The 11,783-nt window shown below is 28.7% G+C and overlaps 1 pseudogene across 1 annotated transcript; it reads right to left on the minus strand.

Moving 5' to 3' along the window:
* Window positions 1–10,236: 10,236 nt before the first annotated feature.
* BDCG_17923 lies at window positions 10,237–10,325 on the minus strand (annotated as a pseudogene). Its single transcript has one exon. The product of its transcript is annotated as a tRNA-OTHER (tRNA).
* Between the last annotated feature and the right edge of the window lie 1,458 nt (window positions 10,326–11,783).

The raw sequence follows: 11,783 nt of genomic DNA on the forward strand, positions 1-11,783 counted from the left end.
AATTTCTGATAATATGTTAAGATAATAGTTATAACTATCTAGAACTTCTATCACTTTATACTTGATATAATAATAATTCAGTGTATGAGATGAACATGTGATCTGTATATTCTTAAGATTCAATTATACTAAGTCTTCTATCTTATACTGCTCAGCAGAATCTTGATGAACATTGATTTAATTCTCTTAATCTTGTTTCATAACTATCATGAAGACTTCTACTCAGTTACAGATATCTCAGAGCTTTATTACTATATTATCAGCAATCTGAATCAGACTGTGAGAATTCAGTGTGAACTGTGTGATCTCTAGAAGATCTAACATCTTTATATAATAACTGTGTGTAAGAAAGAACAGGCTTATATCTATTAAAACAGCATCTTAATCATTGATAGTGATCTCTGTGTGTAGAAGAAGATCATGTCAATTATCTTATAAGTAATTATAAAACTTATAAAGATAATTCTTCAGTCTGAATTATCTATTCTGATGTATTATCAGTCTCAGAATAATAAACAGTTAATAGATAATATATAATCTTGAGAATTTGACAGATTCTTGTTCAGAGAGTGCTCATGAATTAACAGCTCTGATTTAATACTATAGATCTCAGTAATTCATATATCTGATAGAACAGGCTTCATAGAAAAGCTTCAGTAACTTGTTTAATATTTATCTTATTACAAGATTTCAATATTATATCTTTGCTTAATTAATTTATAATAATCAGAATGTTTCTATAACTCTTACTCTTAGATAGATTAATAGTAAAGTTAATTACTACATCTTATCAGATTCTATCAAAGATATTGAGTGATTTTAATAGATCTTTTCTACAGTTCTTTTATAAAATAACAGAAGAATAGTGATTGCAGTTTTGAATAAAGTGTCTGATACTGTTTAATATCTCAGATTAGTAGAACTCTTGAGAGATCATTCTATACAGTTATTCACAGTCTGAATAACTGATTATATATAAATTATACATCTCTTGCATTATCTGAGTGTGTAAGAGTTCAGAGTGAGAGACTCAGCATCATTTACAGAATCATAGAGTGTTATTATTATCAATTGAACATTCTGAGATATCAGTTCTTATACATAGTTCTGAGAGAAATTAAGATACTTCTTAATATACTGCTTCAGTGAGAGTCTGAAGAAGTTTATCAGTCTGAGCTACTATATGTCACAGTTCATTCAGTGTAGAGAAAGTGAAAATATCAATATCAGTATCAGTTCAGAGAGAGAGTGTTCTAATTGAAGAAGTATATATAGTATTATAAGTTGTTCTATCTTGATCAATTAATATCTTCAGATCTAAGAGCTGATGTTCTCAGTTCATTCAGTGTGTGTCTGTTATATTGAATGATATATCTTATTCACATTATAAGAGAGTGTCTGTCATCAAGTTCTGACTGTCAGAGTGATAGTGTATTATAAAATGAAAGCAGCTTAGAAGTTCAGATTATTATATCTGTCATTCAGTGAGTTTACAGATAATTATAAAGTACTTGAGATTCTTATGATCTGTGATTATCTCAAATTTAAAGATACTTCAGAGTTTGAAGTTTCATTCTTCTAGACAGTATACAATTGTGAGAAGTTTCTTATTATAGATCTCATAATTGTATTCAGTGAGACTCAGTTTCTTAGATATAAAGATATATAATTATAGAACATCTTCATCATTATATTATAATATCACTTCTTCTATTACATAGTCAGAGAAATCAGCTTTAATGACTGTTTTATAATCAGAGTTAAATGTTATTAGTAGAGAGATGTTGATGAATATCTTCTTTATCTATATAAATACAGCTTCAGTATCTGTTGATCACTGAAATACTAAGTTCTTCTTAATGAGTTCTGTAAGTGATCTCATAATATCTGAGAAGTTTTATATAAATCACTGATAGAAGTTAGTAAATCTGATAAAGCTTTATACATCTTTCATAGTATACAGAGCTTCTCATTCAAGAATGATGAAGACTTTTTCAGAATTCATTTGAATTCTCTTATCAGCTTCTATAATAAAACTCAGATACTTGATACTCTTGACTTCAAAATCATACTTATTAATATCTATTAATAGTTCTGCTTCTTATAGCTGTTATAATATCTTTCACATATATTCTTAATATTCTTTTCTGAATTCATCAGTGAAGATGAGAATGTTATTAAGATATACAGATACAAATTCATTAAGAAAATCTCAGAGTGCTCAGTTGATATACTTCTGAAATGTACTGAGAGTGTTAGTTAGTTCAAAGAGTGTAACTACTTATTCAAAGAGATTATATTATGTTTGAAATACTGTAAGTCACTTATCTTCTTCAGTGATACAAATCTTATGAAATGCAGTGATGATATCTAACTTTATAAATCATTGAGCTTGTTCAATGTGAGCTAGAGTTTCATTGATAAGAGATAAAGAATAATGATTCTTCTTTATTAATCTGTTCAATTCTTGATAATTTACACAGAACTGAAGTTCTTTATCTGATTTCTTTGTAAAGAGAATAGAGGCTGTAATGAAAAAGTTGTTAACATATATGAATTCTTTATTCAACAGATTATTGAGTGTCTTTTAAAGAAGAAGAAGTTCATCTCAGAACATATTATAAAGAGAGTCTTATAATAATTCAGAGTTCTTATCATTCTTCTTTTTCAACTTAATACTGTGGTCCACTTCTGAACCTTATAAGAGAGATAGATTTATAGCATTATTATCTTATCAGAAGACATTTAGATATTCATGATATTATTAAAAGAGTTTTGTATGAGAATCTGTTATTATAATACAGAATAACTTTTCTAGAGCCTTTTTAATATCAGTCAGACTGATGAAATAGATTAATATATAATTCTACTATCAGTGATTCTTTTAATGACTTCTTTTTCTGAGTATTTTATAGATGTTAACAGAGATCTGTGTCAGATTCATAGTCTTATGAATGTCATTCTCATGAACTCTATCATTGTTAGAGAATATTAAACTTCTGTTTTAAGTGTTCAATAAGATGTCTTACTCAAATAGTCAGACAAGTTCTAATATAAAATTATAATCAAGATTATCAACTTCATATGCATAGACATCTTCATACTGATATTCTCTGATATCTATGTTTAGTTTTATTATATAACAGATGCAAACATCTTTTGAATCATTAAAATCTGCAAGAAGTCAGGGTTTTAATAAGAGAATATACTAAAGATTATAATATTTCATGACTGAAGATTTAATCATTGTATAGTGACATAGACTGCTGTCTATCATGACTTTTATATTATACATGTTATTAATCACAGTAGATATAAGAATTATATTCATTATTATTTTCTCTTTAAATTGTTGTTATCTGATCTCTTCAAGCTTCTGTTTACAAATTTGAATAGAAGCTAATCTTTTCTCTGTTTCATCAGAGTATTCTTATAGTTATCTTTCAAATCTTTCTTCACTGCAATGTGATTGATGCAGACAGACACTGATTCATTCTTTAAATAAGAAGACACTGATCTTTCTCTTGATTGAGAAGATATATAGATTAATTAACAGTTAAAAGCAATGTGTTCTGATTAATTACAGTTGATATATACTTTATATTAATATTGATCAGTGACTTCTTCAGAAGTGATCTCAGAAACTCAGAAGCTTGTTTGAATAATGAAAACTCTTACTTATGTATAGACATTTAAATCTATTCAGTTCATGATATCTACATTATTACTGTTACTTCTCTTTAGCATAGATATATAAGTGACTAAGATGTAATGTCTTCTATCACTGTTCTGTATACTCTTGAGCTTGATAAGATAATTATTCAATGTCTGAAGCTGTGTGCAGAAGCCTTTATAAGTTGAGTCTTCATTTATATTTATAAGAGTCTGTAAGAGTTTGAAAGTTAATGTCTTCTTGAGCATGTTAATCTTTATTTAATTCTCTCAAGATTGATCAATCACCTGCTTCTAAGATCTTGATATTAAAGTCAGAGATAAATGTTGTAAGAGAAATATTTCTCTGTTAAGTACTCTATAATTAATCTAATATCTTCTGTTACATAGCAGTGTCTTGAAACAGAATATCAAGATATTTCATAATATTGTCAGATATTTGTAACACTGATTTACATACTTTTATTCATGAATGAAACTTCTGTTTCATACAATTCTTCAATTATTCATTGATATATCAATTTTAATTAATTAATAAATCAATGACATCTTCATCTATACTCAGTTTCATGAGCATTTTCATTCTTCATAATAAGTAGAGAGTGAGATCAGAAGTATTGAAATATATAGAAGTATCTAAGCATTTCTTCAGCACTTTTATATTTGATTCTGTAGATATTGAAATTGCATGAATTAATCATTAAATCTCTTTATATTGAAGTTGTTAAGTTGCATGCATATCAGCTATTTATTATTATTGTAATTTTAACATTGCTCAGAGTCACTGTGATATTACATCTATACTTATATTCAAGAGTTTCATATTATCATTAGACATGATTATATTGATTATCAGATATGTAATTATATGAATATTTTATATATTTAAGTGTCAGAACTCTCAGATCTTTTACTGATATTCTCTTATAAAATCTTACTCTCTTCATAAGATCTTGTTATAAGGTCAGAGTGACTGATGAGTAAGCTTCTATATGAGAACTCAGTGTCTGCTTTACTGTTTGACTGTTTCTCTATTTCTTATGTATTAACAGTATTATTACATGTTTGAATATTTCTTAATGAATAATTGTTTCTAATAAGAAAATGATGTATGAATAATTGTTTTCTAATAAGAAGATAATGAATGTTTTTCTAGTGTAAGAGATCTATACTGAATAGATTGATATAATATTGATAGATCTTATATAACAAAAGAGAAAAAACATTAAAGAAGGAAAAGAAAAGAGAAAGTATAAGAATCAGTGATTAAAGTGAATATTTATACATGTATATGATGATGTATGCAGTGAAGCTTCGGGGCGGAAGAATATACATGTGTTTGTAGCAGCTGAGAATCAGTAATCAGAACATACATGTTCATGACGGCTGAGAATCAGCGATCAGAACATACACATTCGTGGCGGCCGAGGATCGGCGATCGGGAATGGAGCGGTAGAAATCTATGAAGTGTACGGAATAGTCTATATGATTGATCGGGCGCAGCCCGCTACAAAGCTTTATTACTATATTATCAGTGATCTGAATTAAACTGCAGAGATTCAGTGTGAAATGTGTGATTTCTAGAAGATTCAATACTTTTATGTAATAACTATGTGTAAGGAAGAACAGGCTTATATCTGTTAAGACAGTATCTCAGCTATTGATAGTGATCTCTGTGTGTAGAAGAAGATCATATTAATTATCTTATAAGTGATTATAGAACTTATAAAGATAATTCTTTACAGTCTGAATTATCTGTTCTGATGTGCTATCAGTCTTGAAGTGATAGATAGTTGACAGTGTATAATCTTGAGAACTTGACAGATTCTTGTTCAGAGAGTGCTCACAAATTAACAGTCTCAATCTGATACTATAGATCTTGATAATTCATATATTTAATAGAATAGACTCTGTAGAAAAGCTTCAGTGACTTACTTAGTATTTATCTTATTACAAGATTTCAATATTACATCTTTGCTTAATCAGTTTACAATGACTAGAACATTCTTACAATTCTTACTCTCAGAGAGATTAATAGCAAAGTCAATTGCTACATCTCATCTGATTCTATCAGAGATATTGAGTGATTTCAGTAGATCTTTTCTACAGTTCTTTCATGAGATAATGAAAGAATAATAGTTATAGTTTTGAATAAAATATCTGATGCTGTTTAATATCTCAGATGAGTAGAACTCTTAAGAGATTATTCAGTATAATTGTTTATAATCTGAGTAACTGATTATGTATAAATCATACATCTCTTGCATTATCTGAGTGTGTAAGAGTTTGAAGTGAGAGACTCAACATCATTTATAAAACTGCAGAGTGTTATTGTCATTAATTGAGTATTCTGAGATATTGATTCTTCTATATAGTTCTGAGAAGAATCAGAGTACTTCTTGATATACTGCTTTGATAAGTACTTGAAGAAGTTCATCAGTTTGAGCTGTTACATGTTATAATTTATTCAGTGTAGATTCAAGAGAAGTTAAGATATCAGTATTAGTATCAGTATCAGTGTTGATAACAGTTTGAAGAGAGAGTGTTCTAATCAGAGAAGTGTGTATAGTATCATGAGTTATTTCATTTTAATTAACTAATATCTTTGAATCTAGAAGCTGATGTTCTCAGTTCATTTAATAAGTGTCTGTTACATTGAAAGACATATCTTGCTCTTATTATGAGAGAGTATCTATCATCAAGTTCTGACTGCTGAGACAGTAGTATATTGTAAAATGAAAGTGACTTAAGAACTCAGATCATTGCATCTATCATTTAATAAGTTTATAGATAGTTATAAAGTACTTGAGATTCTTATAATCTATGATTATCTCAAATTCAGAGACACTTCAGAGTTCAGAGTCTCATTCTTCTAGATAGTATACAATTGTAAGAAGTTTCTTATCATAGATCTTATAGTTGCATTCAGCAGAACTCAGTTTCTTAGACATGAAGATATATAATTGTAAGATATCTTTATCATTATATTGCAATATTACTCTCTCTGTAATATAGTCAGAGAAGTCAGCTTCAATAACTATTTCATAATCAGAATTAAATATCATTAGTAAAGAGATATTGATGAATATCTTCTTCATCTATATAAATACAGCTTCAGTGTTTACTAATCACTGAAATACTGAGTTCTTTCTGATGAGTTCTGTAAGTAATCTTATAATATCTGAGAAGTTTCATATAAATCACTGATAGAAGTTAGTAAATTCAATGAAGCTTTATATATCTTTCACAGTATATAAAGCTTCTTGTAAGAGGCCTACGCCGAATAGATCGGTATTATATTGATAGGTCTTATATAACAAAGATAAAAATGTTAGAGAAGGAAAGAAAGAGAAAGTGTGAGAATCAGTGATTGAGATGAATATTTATACACGTATGTAGTGGTGTATGCGGTGAAGCTTCAGAGTGAAAGAATATACATGTGTTCATAGCAGCTGAGAATCAGTGATCAGAATATACACATTCATAGCAGCTGAGAATCAGTGATCAGAAATGACTGAGAATTGAAGTATACATGTTCAAGAGTGAAACAGAAGAATCTATGAAGTGTAACAGAATAGTCTATATAATTGATCAGGTGCAGCCTGCTACATTAACTCTCTTCTTTCAGAAGCAGTTCTCATCAGTCAAGAGCTGCTATTTTGAATAATGCAGAACTCAGAGTTCAGATCAGTTGATTATAGCTGACTCATTTCATGAGATATTATCAGCTGTGATCACAGAGTCTCTCATTGAGAATATTCTCAATCTCTTACTCAAGCTCATTATCTTCTTCTTTGATGTCTAGTGACTGTCAGTCAGAAGTCAGCTGAGAAGAGAATAAATCAGTGATAGTGCAGTGAAGCAAGCTTGTATAAAATATATTATGAATTTCTGATAATATGTTAGAACAGTAGTTATGACTATCTAGAACTTCTATTACTTTATATCTGATATGATAATAATCTAGTATATAAGATGAACATGTGATTCATATATTCTTAAGATTCAATTATACAAGATCTTCTATCTTATACTACTCTGTGAGATCTTGTTAAATGTTGATTTGATCTTCTTAATCTTATTTTATAATTACTATGAAGATCTCTACTCAGTCATAGATATCTCAGAGCTTTGTTACTATATTATCAGTGATTTAAATTAAACTGTAAGAGTTCAGTGTAAACTGTGTAATCTCTAGAAGATTCAACACTTTCATGTAATATTCATATGTAAGAAAGAACAGGCTTATATCTGTTAAAATAGTATTTTAACTGTTGATAGCAATCTCTATATATAGAAGAAGATTATATCAATCATCTTATAGATGATTATAGAACTTATAAAGATAATTCTTTATAGTCTGAATTATCTGTTCTGATGTATCATCAGTCTCAAGATGATAGATAGTTAACAGATAGTGTGTAATCTTGAGAACTTGACAGATTCTTGTTCAGAGAGTGCTTATAAATTAGTGATTCTAATCTGATACTATCAATCTCAGTAACTTATACATTTAATAGAATGAACTCTGTAAGAAGGCTTCAGTGACTTGTTTAATATTTATCTTATTATAAGATTTTAATATTATATTCTTACTTAGTTAATTAATAATAATCAGAATATTTCTACAATCTTTACTCTTAGATAGATTAACAGTGAAGTTAATTACTACATCTCATGAGATTCTATCAGAGATATTAAGTGATTTCAGTAGATCTTTTCTACAGTTCTTTTATAAGATAATAGAAGAACAGTGATTGCAGTTTCAGATAAAGTATCTGATACTGTTTAATATATCAGATTAATAGAACTCTCAGAAGATCATTTTATACAGTTATTCATAATCTAAATAATCAGCTATATATGAATTATGTGTCTCTTGCATTATCTGAGTGTGTAAGAGTTCAGAGTGAGAGACTCAGTGTTGTTCACAGAATTGTAGAGTGTTATTATTATTAATTAAATATTCTGAGATGTCAGTTCTTATACATAGTTCTAAGAGAAATTGAGATACTTCTTGTTATACTGCTTCAGTAAGTACTTGAAGAAGTTCATCAGTTTAAGCTACTGTATATCATAGCTCATCTAATGTAGATTCAGAAGAAGTTAAGATATCAGTGACAGTTCTAACTGAAGAAGCATGTATAGTTCTAATTGAAGAAGTATGTATAGTGTCATGAGCTGTTTTATCTTGATTAACTAGTATCTTCAGATTCAAGAGCTGATGCTCTCAGTTCATTCAGTGAGTATCTGTTATATTGAATAACATATCTTACTCTTGTTATAAGAGAGCATCTGTCATTGAGTTCTGACTGTCAGAATGATAGTGTATTGTAAAATGAAAGCAGTTTAAGAACTCAGATCATTATATCTGTCATTCAGTAAGTTTACAGATAGTTGTGAAGTATTTGAGATTCTTATGATCTGTGATTATCTTAAATTTGAAGATACTTTGAAGTTCAGAGTTTCATTCTTCTAAACAGTGTATAATTACAAGAAGTTTCTTATCATAGATCTCATAATTATATTCAGTGAGACTCAGTTTCTTAGATATAAAGATACATAATTATAGAATATCTTCATTATTATATTACAATATTACTTCTTCTATTAGATAGTCAGAGAAATCAGTCTTAATAACTATCTTATAATCAGAATTGAATATTATCAGTAGAGAGGTATTAATGAACATCTTTCTTATCTATGTAAATACAGCTTCAGCATCTGCTGATTATTGAAATACTGAGTCTTTCTTAGTAAGATCTGTAAGTAATCTTATAATATTTAAGAAGTTTTGTATAAATTACTGATAGAAGTTAGTGAATTCAATGAAGCTTTATATATCTTTCACAGTATGTGAAGCTTCTCATTTGAGAATAACAGAGATCTTCTCAGAATTTATTCAAATTCTCTTATCAGCTTCTATGATGAAATCTAAGTATTTAGTACTCTTAACTTTGAAATTATACTTGTTAATATCAATTAATAGTTCTGCTTCTTATAGTTATTGTAATACTCTTTGTATATACTCTTGATATTCTTTTCTGAATTTATTAGTGAAGATGAGAATGTTATCTAGATAAGTAAATACAAACTTATTAAGAAAATTTCAGAGTGCTCAGTTGATATACTTCTGAAATGTACTGAGAGTATTAGCTAGTTCAAAGAGTATGACTATTCATTCAAAGAGACTATAATATATTCAGAATACTGTAAGTCATTCATCTTCTTCAGTGATATAAATCTTATAAAATGTGATAATAATATCTAGCTTTATAAATCATTATTATTATTATTATTCTTTCATTATACTCATATGCAAGCGGAGCTTATGATGAGTTCTTGCGTGATGTTAAATACAGGTCAAGTGTTGATTATACAGGAGGAAATACAGGTGTTGAGACCACGCCAAGATAACAAGAACATAGGAAAATACAAAGAAGTGACAATTAGATACATGCGATAATAACTTCCCAGCTCAGAAACATAGAGCAATTCATTGAAGCGATTTGTACACCTCTGTATTTATTAGAAACCTGAGGTGCTTGAGTTCCGGATTTAATGTATCCCCTGCGGGTTTCGAACCCACGCGCCTTGGTTTCCCACGCCAAGGCGCTACCGGGTGGCCGCATTAACCATTCGGCCACTGAGGTTTTATAAATCATTGAGCTCATCTGATCTGTGCTAGAGTTTTATTAATAAGAGATAAGAAATATCAATCTTTCTTTGTCAATCTGTTCAGATCTTGATAGTTTACACAGAATCAAAGTTCTTTATCTGACTTCTTTGTAAAGAGAATAGAAGCTGCAGTAGAAGAGTTACTAATATATATAAATTTCTTATTTAACAGATCATTAAGTGTCTTCTAAAGAAGAAGAAGTTCATCTTGAGACATATTATAAAGAGAGTCTCATAGTGACTCAGAGTTCTTATCATTTATTCTTCTTTTCTAACTTGATACTATGATTCACTTCTGAGTCTTGTAAAGAAGGTATATTCATAATGTTATCTTATTGAAAGATATCTAGATAATCATGATATTATTGAGAAAGTTTTGTACAAGAATCTGTTATTATAACATGAGATAACTTTTCTAGAATTTTCTTAATATCAGTCAGACTGATGAAATAGATTGACACATGATTTTGCTATTAATAATCTTGTCAGTGACTCTATCAGTGATTTTGATGATGACTTCTTTTTCAGAGTATTTCATAAGTGTTGACAGAGATCTGTGTAAGATTCATAGTCTTGTGAATATCATCTTCATGAATTCTATCATTATTAGAGAATATCAAGCTTCTGTTTTAAGCATTTAATAAGATACCTTGTTCAGATTGTCAGATAAGTCTCAATATAAGATTGTAATCAAGATTGTTAACTTTATATATATAGATATCTTTACATTGATGTTCTCTCACATCTATGTTTAGTTTCATTATGTAGTAAGTACAAACATCTTTTAAGTCATCAAATTCTGCAAGGAGTTGAGGTTTTAATAAGAGAATATACTGAAGATTATAATGTCTTATGACTGAAAATTTTATCATTGCATAGTGACATAGACCGCTGTCTATCATGACTTTCATATTATATATATTATCAATCACAGTAGATACAAGAATCATATTCATTATCATTTCTTCTTCAAATTATTATTGTCTGATCTCTTCTGTTTATGAATTTGAATAGAAGCTAATCTTTTCCCTGGTTTATCAGAGTATTCTCATAGTTATCTTCTGAATCTTTCTTCACTGCAATGTGATTGATACAGACAGATGCTGATCTTTCTCTCAAGTGTGAAGATACATAGATTAATCAGCAGTTGAAAGTAATATATTCTGATCAGTTACAGTTAATACACACTTCATGTTAATATTGATTGATGACTTCTTTGAAAGTGATCTCAGAAACTCAGAAGCCTGTTTGAATGATGAAAACTCTTGCTTATACATAGACATCTGAATCTATTCAGTTCATGACATCTGTATCATTACTGTTACTCCTCTTCAGTGCGGGTATATAAGTGATTAAGATGTAATGTCTTCTGTCACTGTTCTATATACTCTTGAGCTTGATAAGATAGTCATTCAATGTCTGAAGCTGTGTGC

Source organism: Blastomyces dermatitidis (assembly GCF_000003525.1).
Source record: "Blastomyces dermatitidis ER-3 genomic scaffold supercont1.14, whole genome shotgun sequence".
NCBI classification, from domain to species: Eukaryota; Fungi; Ascomycota; class Eurotiomycetes; order Onygenales; family Ajellomycetaceae; genus Blastomyces; species Blastomyces dermatitidis.